This window comes from Alligator mississippiensis, chromosome 3, assembly GCF_030867095.1.
Source record: "Alligator mississippiensis isolate rAllMis1 chromosome 3, rAllMis1, whole genome shotgun sequence".
In the NCBI taxonomy this organism is placed as follows: Eukaryota; Metazoa; Chordata; order Crocodylia; family Alligatoridae; genus Alligator; species Alligator mississippiensis.
In genome coordinates, this window is record NC_081826.1 from 94085119 (window position 1) to 94098401 (window position 13283).

Here is a 13283-nt window from a genome sequence, read left to right on the forward strand (position 1 = left end):
GTTCCACTTTGATGTTGTAGTTTTTGATAATTATAGTTCATTTTAGAAATATCATTCTGGTTTATCAGACATGAAAACAAAGGAATATTGAATTGCATGTTATTATTTAATATATTAGAGTATCCTGTGTTTAATTAGATTATTGGAAGAGGTTATACTGTAGGTAGTTGTCAAAGAAAGGAAAGAGAGAAAAAATGTGTAGCCCTATTTTCTATTTTAGCATCTTTTTTCATGAAGCAGTTGAAAAAAATTGAAAGCGATAAAATATGCTATTATTTGAATTGGACCGAACAGAATCACATACAATTTCCTCTTTTTAGGTACCCTGTTTAAAACCTATGTTTTAAATAATATTTGGTTCATCTTATGCTGCTGTATGACAGTCCTTCCGAATTACCTGAATTAGAATTCCGCAGCATGTTAACAATTGGGTATGTTACAGCATAAACACAAACATGTTACATCATAAATAAAAAATAAGTTCAGTTGCCTTCATCTACCCTACTAAATTAAAGGCAGTTGACTCCTAGCAGTATTGATAGACTGAAAATCAAAACCATAATGCAGAGGAGCTAGTTAGGAGATTTTAAAATGCCACATACCATCAGTGGGTAGGGAAATAGAGGGAGGGATTTAGAATAACATCACACTATGGAGCTGGCAGAACCACACGAACACATGACAGTAAATTTACAAAGCTCTTTTGCAGTACTTGAAATAAAATTAGTGCTGGCTGTGAACTAGTAGTGTAAATAAAAAGTTAAAGAATAAAAAATAAAGTCAGGATTTCTTTCATACTTTTAAGATTTGATTGTGCTTTATGCTTTCACACATAATTTCATTGCATAGTTTCCGGAACAGATTCTTGTTTATGGATTTTATTATTTTAATGTATATTCATTGGCTGTTGAAAATTTTGCCATACTTCATTTATGCACTTCACTAAGTAAGAGGTTGTCTATTGATTCTGCTACAACCACCCAGCTTGCTTAATGCAGATTCTTGGAATTGCACTAAACTTTCAGTATAAATGATTGTTGTCATTTTATTGATCAATACATCAGGAATGTCACGTAAAATTCTTTAATTCTTGAGATGGATAGGGAGAGCACAAAATCTAGCATTCAAGTCAGTGATGCTTATGCTCAGGGTCACACGGAATTCTGACTTCTCTCCACAATTAAATATTTTATTTTTGTAGAATATATTTAAGCTGCCTTATTTACAATGCCTTCACCAACAACCATAATATATGCTGGAAATGCTTGCTGTTTATCAATTAAAGGTTGTCCCAGAGGGTAGTCTTTATCAAAATGTTCAGGCACCTCTGTTTGCAACTGCACAATAGTTATACAAACCAAGTAGCATACCAAGAACATTATTTAAGCATATTGTACCAGAGGTTTAATTCAGCAAAATATTTCTTGTTTTCATTTCAGTTTGTCCAGTGTGTTTTATAGACATTGTTTTGTAATTGAATTTCTTTCTAATTCATTTGGTAATAAGGAAAATGTTCACTCATTTCTCTGTTAAGTCATGGGAGACTTCAACTACCCTGACATCTCATTGGAAGAGCACTCGGCCAAATCTGACTGGTCGTGAACCTTCCTCACTTGCACTGACAAGCTCTATCGAAGTCTACAGGCCAACAAGAGGTAAGGCGCTGCTGGATCTGGTTCTGGCCAAAGGGGATGATCTAGTGAGCAACCTGAGGATCAAAGGGAAGCTAGGTGACAGTGATCATGAGTTGATCACTTTCTGTATCCATCGCAAAGCTGGCAAATCAGTCAGCAATGCAGAAATCCTTGACTTTAGGAAAGCTGACTTTCACAAGCTCAGAAGATTGGTTGTCAAGACCCAGAGAGATCACGACCTGACAGGGAGGGGAGTCCATTATGAGCAGTCACTCCTTAAGGACATGATCCTAAAAGCACAAAGGAAGTCCATTCCAGCCCGTAGGAAAGGTAGCAAAAGGGCTGGGAAACCCCTTGGCTCAATAGGGAACTAATGGATCTTCTGTATCTGAAAAGAGAAGCTCACAAGGGATGGAAGTCAGGAAATACCACTAAGGAGGATTATGCAGCACTGGCCCGCACCTCTAGGGAGCACACCAGAAAAGCCAAGGCTGAAACTGAACTCAAACTGGCTACAGGAATCAAGAACAAGAACAAGTCCTTCTTCAGATACATGGGAAGTCAGGGAAAAAAATGGGGCAACATTGGACCCCTGCTGAGCCAAATGGGGCAGTTGACAACCAGCACCCAGGAAAAAACTAATCTCCTCAATAATTACTTTGTGTTGGTTTTCCACCAGCCCAAGGGGATCACCCTGCCTGACAGGACCCAGGGATTACCAGGGTAAGTCCAATCATATGCATATAATTAGTAGAGCTCTTATAAGGGAACAGCTTGAGAGGCTGGACATCCTCAAGTCAACTGGCCCAGATGGAATGCACCCAAGAGTGCTAAAATAGTTGGCTGACATTGGAGCACAGCCAATGGCCACGATATTTAAGAACTCATGGTGGTTGGGAGAGGTTCTAGAAGACTGAAAGAGGGCCAGTGTGTTAGAAGGAAGATCCAGGGAACTACAGGCCAATCAGTTTGACCTCAATCCCTGGAAAGATCTTGAGAAAAATCATCAAAGAAAACATTAACAACAGGCGAACGGAAGGCAACATTCTGAGAGAGAGCCAACATGGTTTTGTTGCAGGTAGGTCTTGCCTGACCAACCTCATCTCCTTCTATGACCAGGTGATGCATCACATGGACAAGGGAGAAGAGGTTGATGTCATATACTTGGATTTCAAAAAAGCATTTGTGTTGGTCTCCCATGATCTCCTCATGGTAAAGTTGGGGAACTGCGGCCTTGACAACCTTACAATCCAATGGCTGGGGAACTGTTTCCACGGTCAGACCCAGAGGGTAATAGTCAATGGAACTGAGTCAACATGGTGCATGGTGACCAATGGTGTCCCCCAGGGTTTGGTACTCTGACCAGTACTTTTTAATATATTCATAATAATCTGTATTTGGGTGTCAGAAGTGGACTGGCTAAATTTGAAGATGACACCAAGTCACACTAGAAGGTAGGCTGGGGATACAGGCTCACAAGGTGGGCGGATCAAAACCTGATTACATTCAACACGGAGAAATGCAAGGTGCTCCAGCTCAGGAGGAAGAACCCACATCATACTTATAGGCTCGGCAGTGCTATATTCACTAGTACCATGACCGAAAGAGACTTGAGGGTCATGATTGATCACAAGATAAATATGAGCCACCAATGCAATGCTGCAGCAAATAAATATATATGCTACAAAGCAAATAAAACTCTGGCTTGCATCTACTGATGTATCTGAAGCAAGACCCAAGAAGTCATCCTTTCACTTTACCCGGCCCTGGTGAGGCTGCAGCTGGACTACTGCATCCAGTTCTGGGTTCCACACTTTAGAAAGGATGTGAAGACGCTTAAGAGAGTTCAAAGGAGAGCTACGCATATGATTAGAGGTCAAGAGAGCAGGCCATATCAGGAGAGGCTGAGATGCATGGGATCCTTCAGCCTGGAGCAGAGAAGGCTTGGGGGACTTGGTGGCAGCCTATAAGTATAAAAGGGGTGTGCATCAGGAACTGGAAAAACATCTGTTCACCAGGGCACCCCAAGGGAAAGGAAGGTCTAACAGTCACAAACTGCTGGAAGACCCTTTTAGACTGGACATAAGGAAAAACTTACTTTCCAAGTCTCCAGAGTCTGGAGTAGACTCCCCCAGAAGTAGTGCAAGCACCTACTCTGGATACATTCAAGAAACACCTGGATGCTTACCTTGCTGGGGTCATCTCACCCCAGCTGACTTCCTTGGGCAGGGGGCTGGACCTGATGATCTCACGAGGTCCCTTCCAGCCCTAACGTCTATGAAATCTATGTTAACTAAGCTAGATAAAATGCTTGTAATTTACCTAAAACTAAATTCTAGAACTTAGAAATTGTTGTGGATTTCTTTCAGCAAAAAATTTAAAAGACAAGTTTTATTTAAAACCACATACTTTCTAGGAAAATACATTTACGGAATACACTATTACCCAAAAATGCTTTAAGAAAAGTTAAATTAATTGTTTATACCATATGGATTTTAGTGAAGGTAAGGAGTTAGCTTAAGTGTTAGGCTAAACCTGAAGCAGAAAAAGCATGACTACTATTAAATAGTTGGTATGTGAAGCAAAAGCAGGGTTCCAGGACACTAGAAGTGCTCTGGCACTGCATGGTAAATTAGAGACTCCCTCAACCCCCCACATGCACACACAAAAATCCATGCTGAAGAGTTTTATACATAACAGGAACATGCGTTTCCCTGGGAACAAATAGCACTGGCATGTATTTGTGCCACTGCTGCTTGTCCACAGGGAATGCCCCTGCACACATGCTCTGGCACGCAGCAAATTGCCCTGGCTGGGGTAGGGGAATCTGGGCAAGAAGCCTTTCCTTGGGGCCTCCTGGACTGCAGCAGCAGCAATCCAGGTGCATGGAGCCTGGCTGGCAGCCAGAACCGGAGACTGGCTGGCAAGGCTCTGGTTCCTGGTGGTGCACGCTGCAGCCACATTTGGCACGCTGCAGCTTTTTGTTTTCTCCAGTTTTTTTAGATACTGGGGTTTGCTGGTATCTAATTTTGCCATTGTGCTGCAAATATGCAGTGTGGCAAACAGATCCACATGCGCTGCATGCATTTTGTGAAACCTTAAAAGGTTTTGAGGTGCCACAACCTACATGTTCACACTCATGTGGACATGGCCAAATGTTTTAGCTCCAGGTACAAATTATTTTACTTTTTTTTTAGCTGTTGATAAGGCAGCAATGCATATTGGATTCTTATTTGATATATAATGATTGACATAATATAATAGGTTAAGCACCCTAAGTGATGGAAATGAAATAACCTCCCAAGGGTTGTCATACTGAGATTGGGGTCTCTGATCCTGGCACTTCATTGGAAGCCAATGCTTGATGTGGTTGATTAACTATTCTCTGTTAAGGTGAGATATTAATTTTATGGTTTGATATTCTTTGATTTGACCATAACTGTATACAAAGTATAACCGAGCGCAAAAATTTAATGAAAACAGATTTTCTGAGAGTTTCTTAAATATCAGTGTTGCTGCTTTTCAAACTTTTAGGGTCTAAAAATTGTAAGTATTCATCTGAATTCTGAATTATGACAGTGGTGTTAACACAGTTCAAAATAAAAGGGAAATTCAAATTAACAACAAACCCTAACTATATGTAGTTGTAAACTAGGGGAAGTGGTAAATATATTCAGACTTGCTTATTCACATTAGTTTAGCTTTTACCTTACCTACATGACAAAACTAAGTTTGCCCAATGTTTCAGGAACTGCAGGGAGGTTCAAATACAGAGTCAGATTTTCTGCAGGTCATAGTAAGAGGTGGAAAGTAATACCCAGTGATTACATTTATTTTATTTTATTCAGTGAGATGCTACTACTGACCCCTGTGTTTAGGTTGTGTGACATATACTATTACAAAAGATTCTTGTGACCTTTTTTTTAGAGAAATTTTACAATTTCTCCCTGGTTCACTGCAAGCCTTTGAAACTTGGCAAGGAAAAATATATTTTCTTTGTCCTGTAAAGTCCATTCAGGTTACATTAATTTGAATCTCATTACTTCCTTTCTCTCACTTGTGTAGTCAGCAAAATATTGAAAGGATGCCAGAACAAAAAACCTTACATTTTCTTAAGTTTTGCATTCATGCTGCTGCCTATAAATAAACAGCACACTTGGCAATGAGAACACCTGACAGTTACTAGAGTAACTGTAGCATGGGCTGGGGGAAGGAAAGATCAAGGGAGAAACAAGTTTCTCACTTTGGAGTTCCTGCAGCTCCTTTCACCACTTGCTTTTCATGGTCCATGAACCTTCCCAACTCTGGAGGCAGGTAGGGGGTGGGGTTGGCTTCCTCCAGATAAAGGTTTTAACTATTGTATTTACCGGAATCCAAGACAACTTTGAATTTAAGGCAACCCACCCAATAATTAGATTCTGTATATGGAGAATGTATACATCTGTTATAGAATCTAATTATCAGAGGATCATCTTAAATTCATCCCCTTCTTTCCCCCATTATAGAGGGAAAAATAATGGCAGGAGCAGGCAGCTGGGGGGGCCAGCAAGTGGCCCTCTTACCCTTTATCCCCCTCCACTTCTTCTCCCTGCTGCCTGCCTCTCTCATGCCTGTACCCCCTTGGCACCTGGCCCCCCTGTGGCCTCTGCCCCCCCGTAGCCTCTGCCCCCCCACCTGCTCCCTACAATCTCTGCCCCCTTTCTCCTTCTCTCCACACAGCTTCTTCCCCCTTCAGCCCTCCACTCCCTACATTGTCTGCCTCTCCCCGCCCTTATAGTCAGACATGGCTTCAGCTCCATATCCTCCTGGGGCATAGAGCACATGGAAGTGCAGCCCCTGCCCAGCCATGCAGCACTGTCCCACGACTGGAACTGCAGCCACTGCTGGTTGGCAAGAGTTGTGCCTGACCAAAAGGGTCTAACAGGCTGTGGGGGCAGGCTTGAGAGGCAGAGGTTATGAGGGGCAAGGGGCCAGGGCATGCAACTGCAGCAGCTCAGACTCTGGTCCCGACCTGAGCTTAGAGCCAGAATTAGAGCCACAGCAGCTGTCTGATCTTTCTCTCTCTCTCTCTCTCTCTCTCTCTCTCTCTCTCCTCCCCTCCCTTCCCCCACCTTGTCTTTGTACTCAAATCCAAGACAAGGGGCTTCCACCACCCCCATGTTGAGGGGGGTGGGTAATCATCTTAGGTTTGATTAAATACAAGAGTACATGTCCCTAGTAGACCACCACTTTATCATCAGGGAGCCTTGTGGTGGGACAGAAGGAAATTGAGAGATAGACAGAGCTGAGGCTCTTTCAGTGAGTTTCTGGAGTGCTTGGTGTCAGCCTTCAATGACCTCTTGGGGATGACAGCATTCGTACTGCCAGTTAGTGGAATTAGTCCTGAAGCTTAAGTGCCATAGTGCGGAAAGTTCAAGATTCAAACCACGATGATGATGATGTTGATCATGATGAATGAAGAGGGTGGAAGAGTTACAGTTATAAATCATATACTATTTTAAATCTTCTTCTAAAGCAGGGATATCATAATGGGGAATTCCATACAAAAAAAGTTATCCTAAAACTTATTCAAAGTCAAGTTAGGACACACCAGAATAGAGGTTGTCTGTGCAAACTTGATTTAGACTTTGTGGACATGCCTTCTGATACAGCCTTTAATTACACGATTGCTTATTATTATCCACAGGACCCCTGCCTCACACAGGGGATAGAATACAATCCATTACAGGATGGAAATACAAAGCAGAAGAAATGAGATTTAGCAGGAAAAAAATGTTTCCTCCCTTTTGAATGCTTGACTTTGTAACCTAGCATCCTTTTAATGCGGTTTTTTTGTGTGTGTATAACTGATTTTATATTTCAGTCTAAAAGAAAACCCATTCCATGGGATGTACATTCAACACCTTAGGTTCTGTTGAAAAATACCAAAGACATTCTAAAATATAAAACTGCCCAAAGCAGCATTGCTGCTTCCGTCTGCCCTAACTTCATAGATTTCATAGACATTTGGGCTGGAAGGGACCCTGGAGGATCGAGTCCAGCCCCCTGACCCAGGGCCAGAAAGTCAGAAGGAATCATAAGATCCCAGAAAGATAAGCATCCAAATGTGTCTTGAAGGCATTCAAAATGGGTGCTTGAACTGCCTCCGGCGGCAATCTATTCCAAACCTTGGAGGCTCAGACAGTGAAGAAGTTTTTCCTTATGTCCAGTCTGAATTGGTCGCGGCGGAGTTTGTGACCATTCGATCTTGTCATCCCTTGGGGCGCTCTGGTGAACAGACATTCCCCCAGATCCTGATGAGCACCCTTTATAAACTTATAGGTGGCCACCAGATCACCCCTGAGCCTGTGCTTTTCGAGGCTGAAGAGTCCTCATGGCTCTCAGCCTCTCATCATCAGGCCTGTTTTCCTGACCTGATCATGCACGTGGCTCTCTGCACCCTCTCAAGCTTCTCCACATCCTTTTTGAATTGTAGAGCCCAAAACTAGACGCAGTAGTCCAGCTGCAGCCTCACCAAGGCCGAGTACAATGGGAGAATGACATCCCAGGATTTGCTTGAGAAGCATCCATGGAGGCAAACCAGCATTTTGCTCGCTTTACTAGCCGCAGCATCACACTGAATGCTCATGTTCATCTTGTGGTCAATGATGACCCCCAAGTCCCTTTCATCTGTAGTGCTAACCAGTGTAGCACTACCGAGCCTATAAGCATGCTGCAGCTTTTTCTTCCCAAGGTGCTGAACCTTGCATTTTTCAGTGTTGAACACCATCAGGTTCTTATCCATCCATTTCATGAGCCTGTCAAGATCTGCCTGGATCACCCTCCTGTTCTCAGCTGTGGATGCTTTATCCCAGATTTTGGTGTCGTTGGCAAACTTGGCCAGTCCACTTCTGACACCAATGTCCACATCATTGATGAAGAAGTTAAATATTATAGGCCCTAGGACAGAGCCTTGAGGGACCCCACTGGTCACAGTGCACCAAGACAATTGACTCCCATCAACACCACCCTCTGGGTCCTACCGTGGAGCCAATTCCCTAGCCAGCAGATCATGGTGAGGTTGAGGCCGCAGTTAGCCAGTTTAGCCAAGAGGTGATTGTGGGATACCAGATCCAAGACTTTTTTAAAGTCAAGATATACAACGTTGATCTCTTCCCCCTTGTCCAGGTGATAAGTCACCTGGTCATAAAAGGAAATGAGATTGGTCAAGCAAGACCTACCCACAACAAACCCATGCTGGGTATCCCTCAGGATATTGCCTTCAGCTAGTCTGTTAAGGATGGCCTCTTTGATAATCTTTTCCAAGACCTTCCCCAGGGTAGAGGTCAGGCTGATGGGCCTATAGTTTGCCGGATCTACTTTCCTCGCTTTCTTGAAGATAGGCATAACACTGGCCCTCTTCCAATCATCAGGCACTTCACCAGAGCGCCAAGAGCTCTCAAAGATCTGTGCCAGATGCTGAGCTATGATGCTCGCCAGCTCCCTGAGTACCCTTGGTTGTAACCCATCAGGGCCAGCGACTGCAAGGTATCCAGCCTCTGAAGGTGTTCCTTCACGAGGTCAGCTTCGATGGAGGGCAAGGAATCTCCCTCACCTGGGCCTCCCTGACCCACAGTGGGCAGGGCCGTCCCATGGGACTGGTGAAAAACTGACACAAAGTACCCATTTAGCAAGTTTGCTTTTTCCTGGGCATTGGTTGTCAGTTGCCCCATCTGGTTTAGCAGGGGTCCAATGTTGCCCTTGCTTTTCCTCCAGCTCCCCACACATCTAAAAAAGGACTTTTTATTGTCCTTGATATTTGTAGCTAGCTGGAGTTCCATCGCAGCCTTGGCTTTCCTGGTTGGCTCTCTGCAGGTCTGGACCAGAGTAGAGTATTCCTCCTTGGTGGTGGTTCCAGTCCTCCATCTTTTGTATGTCTTTCTTTTAAGACACAGGAGGACTGCCAGTTCCCTGGAGAGCCAAGGGGCCTACTGTGCCCTTTTGCTGCCTTTCCTCCGAGATGGATGGACTTTGCTTGCGCATCCAGGATTGCTCCCTTGAGGAGTAACCACTCGTCCTGAACTCCCCTCTCCATTGGTTTGTGGCCTTTTAGGGCCTCTCTGACAAGCCTCCTTAGCTTGTCAAAGACAGCTTTCCTGAAGTCGAGGACTTCTGTATTACTGACTGACTTGCTAGCTTTACGGCAGATGGTGAAGGTGATCAGCTCATGGTCACTGTCACCCAGCTTCCCTTCGATTGTCAGTTCACTGATTAGGTCGTTCCCGGTCACCAGTACGAGTTCAAACAGCGCTTTACCTCTTGTCGGCCCGTAAACTTCCTGCATCTGATAGAGGTCATCCACACATGAAAGAAAGCTTTGCAACTGCTCGGATTTGGCTGAGTGCTCCTCCCATGAGATATCTAGGTAGTTAAAGTCTCCCATGACAACCATACACCGGGAGCATGCAGCCTCAGCCAGTTCCCTGGTGAACTCCTGGTCAAGGTCTTGACCCTGGGTAGGGGGTCTGTAGTAGACACCCACCAATGTGGTCCCCATTTTCAAGAAGGGGAGGAAGGAGGACCCAGGCAACTATAGGCCAGTCAGTCTCACCTCCATCCTAGGCAAAGTCTTTGAAAAAATTATCAAGGCTCACATTTGTGAGAGCCTGGCAGGACAAATTATGCTGAGGGGAAACCAGCACGGGTTCGTAGCAGGTAGATCATGCCTGACTAATCTAGTCTCTTTTTATGACCAGGTTACAAAACGCCTGGACGCAGGAGTAGGGGTTGATGTCGTATACTTAGACTTCAGGAAGGCCTTCGATACAGATTCCCACACCATACTGGTGAACAAGTTAAGAGGCTGTGACTTGGATGACTACACAGTCCAGTGGGTGGCAAATTGGCTAGAGGGTCACACCCAGAGAGTCTTAGTGGATGGGTCAGTATTGACCTGGAAGGGTGTAGGCAGTGGAGTCCATTAGGGCTCGGTCCTTGGACCGATACTCTTCAATATCTTCATCAGCGACTTGGACAAGGGAGTGAAATGTACTCTGTCCAAGTTTGCAGATGACACAAAACTGTGGGGAGAAGTGGACACGCCGGAGGGCAGGGAACAACTACAAGCAGATCTGGACAGGTTGGACATATGGGCAGAAAACAACAGAATGCAATTCAACAAGGAGAAGTGCAAAGTGCTGCACCTAGGGAGGAAAAATGTCCAGCATACCTACTGCCTAGGAAATGACCTGCTTGGTGGCACGGAAGCGGAAAGGGATCTTGGAGTCCTAGCCAACTCCAAGATGAACATGAGTCGTCAGTGAGACGAAGTCATCAGGAAAGCTAATGGCACTTTATCGTGCATCAGCAGATGCGTGACGAACAGATCCAAGGAGGTGATACGTCCCCTGTATCGGGCGCTGGTCAGACCGCAGTTGGAGTACTGCGTGCAATTTTGGGTGCCGCACTTCAAGAGGGATGTGGATAACTGGGAGAGGATCCAGAGAAGGGCCACTTGTATATTTAAGGGCTTGCAGGTCAAGCCCTATGAGGAGAGACTGGGGCACCTGGACCTCTTCAGCCTCCGCAAGAGAAGGTTGAGAGGCGACCTTGTGGCTGCCTATAAGTTCATCACAGGGGCACAGAAGGGAATTGGTGAGTATTTATTCACCAAGGCGCCCCTGGGGGTTACAAGAAATAATGGCCACAAGCTAGCAGAGAGCAGATTTAGACTAGACATTAGGAAGAACTTCTTCACAGTTAGAGTAGCCAAGGTCTGGAATGGGCTCCCAAGGGAGGTGGTGCTCTCCCCTACCCTGGGGGTCTTCAAGAGGAGGTTAGATAAGCATCTAGCTGTGGTCATCTGAACCCAGCACTCTTTCCTGTCTATGCAGGGGGTCGGACTCAATGATCTATTGAGGTCCCTTCCGACCCTAGTATCTATGAATCTATAGTGTCCCCTATGCTGTGTTCCCCACGGATTTTAACCCAGAGGGTCTCAAGTCATTCACTTACCTGTCCTAACCACTGTAGCACCTTTTAAAGAGGAATGGGACGAACTCTTAGGGCCAAATTCTGCCTAGATTTTATACAGATTTACAGGGCAAGGGAGTACCTTCAGCACCCTGTGCAGTCCAAAGTATGGTACCTGCTTCATTTCTCTTCCCTCTGGGGGCAGAACATTCACTGAAGGGATTAGGAGAAGTCCTTCCTTTACAAGCAGTTCAGGCTGTAGGAGTAAAGTGCAGCCTTTTAAGATAAAAAGCAAGTTTCTCCACTTATCAGAGTTAATAGAGTATAACCTCATAAATCTGGATCACAAATATCTGGAATTCTCAAAAATCCAGCACTGCTCCGGGACCAGCCACCGCTCTCCCCTGCCCCCCAGATGCAGAGGGAGAAGAATGCACATGGTGGCTGTTGCCGCCATCCATCCCCACTCCCCTCTGCTGCTCCAAGATCGGCCACCACTTCCCTCTGCCTCCCCAGCTCTGCGACTGGCCGCCACTCCGATTTCAAAAATCCAGCATTTTCAAATATCCAGCAGGTGCTCAGTCCCAAGCATACCAGATTTATTAGGTTATACTGTAGAAGCAAAAACAGCCTAGATATACATGTGAAGTAGAATATAAGACCAAAAAAGCGGTTGTGATCAAATATGGCTAGATACTATATGTTGGACATGTCCTATTGAAGTACTTTAAGTGGCATCAGACGAGTATTGTTCTTGGAGAAATTTCTGTTCTGTTGTTTTGCTGGTGACAAAGGGCACTTTTACACATGCTCTGAGTCATTTTGATTAGAACGCATCAGAGTAGACTCAGTTAATCGAGTATCTAATCAGAACACTCCCACATACTGTGGCATCTCATGTAGTCAGCATCCCACATTTCAAAATGTCGATGGGGATGCTTTAATTAAAGCTTATTGAATGAGTTTTAGTTAACATGCCCCTGGCGCCATTTTAAAAGGGAGGACATGAGACACCGTGGGCATTTTAATTAGATTGGCTCCGAAGAGCCAATCTAATTAAAATACCCACCACCCTGAGCATGTGTATAGGCACCCAAACATCCTTTCCTAATCTTTTTCTTTCTTATAAGGCTCTGCAAAAGTGTAGAGTTCAATGGCACACTGCTTGTTTGGCTCCTGCTGTTTGCCATTGTCTGTAAACCGTGTTTCCAGATCATAGTTTTACTATCCATAAGGCAGCCAGCAGACTTGCTTGGGGAAGTCTGAAATGCAGGAGGGATGGAGTTTATTGATGCCCATAATTGTCATGTCTTTATAGCAAACAAGTATCCTTATTTACAGCTGAAGGGGCAATTTCAGTTTCATTGTGGGAACAGTAAAGTAATTGCCTATGCTATAAAAATGTAATTCTTTTTTTGTTATGCAGTAGAACTTGTCCTTGAATTTTTGCTGTGATTTGACTTGGAATTTTTGGCACATATTGCTTAAATGTATTTAGAGCAGCTCTGTGTGTCATGCTGGCTTGATCTGAAATTTGCATGAAAGTTTTGCTGCAAGTACTACTAGAATCACTGGGCAAATGCGACTTTGATTCCTTGATTGCTGCAGCAGTGCCAGATGTCACTGATAACCCTGCAGATAATGTTACCTGTTTTCTATTAACATAATTATTAAAACTTAATCTGTAATGATTTAAAT

At 44.3% G+C, this 13283-nt stretch overlaps 1 protein-coding gene across 13 annotated transcripts in view; it reads left to right on the forward strand.

Annotated features, from left to right (window-relative positions):
• PTPRM (protein tyrosine phosphatase receptor type M) overlaps nucleotides 1-13283 on the forward strand; it is a 725043-nt gene that overhangs the window by 422938 nt on the left and 288822 nt on the right. The gene's annotated exons all lie outside the window — the stretch shown is intronic.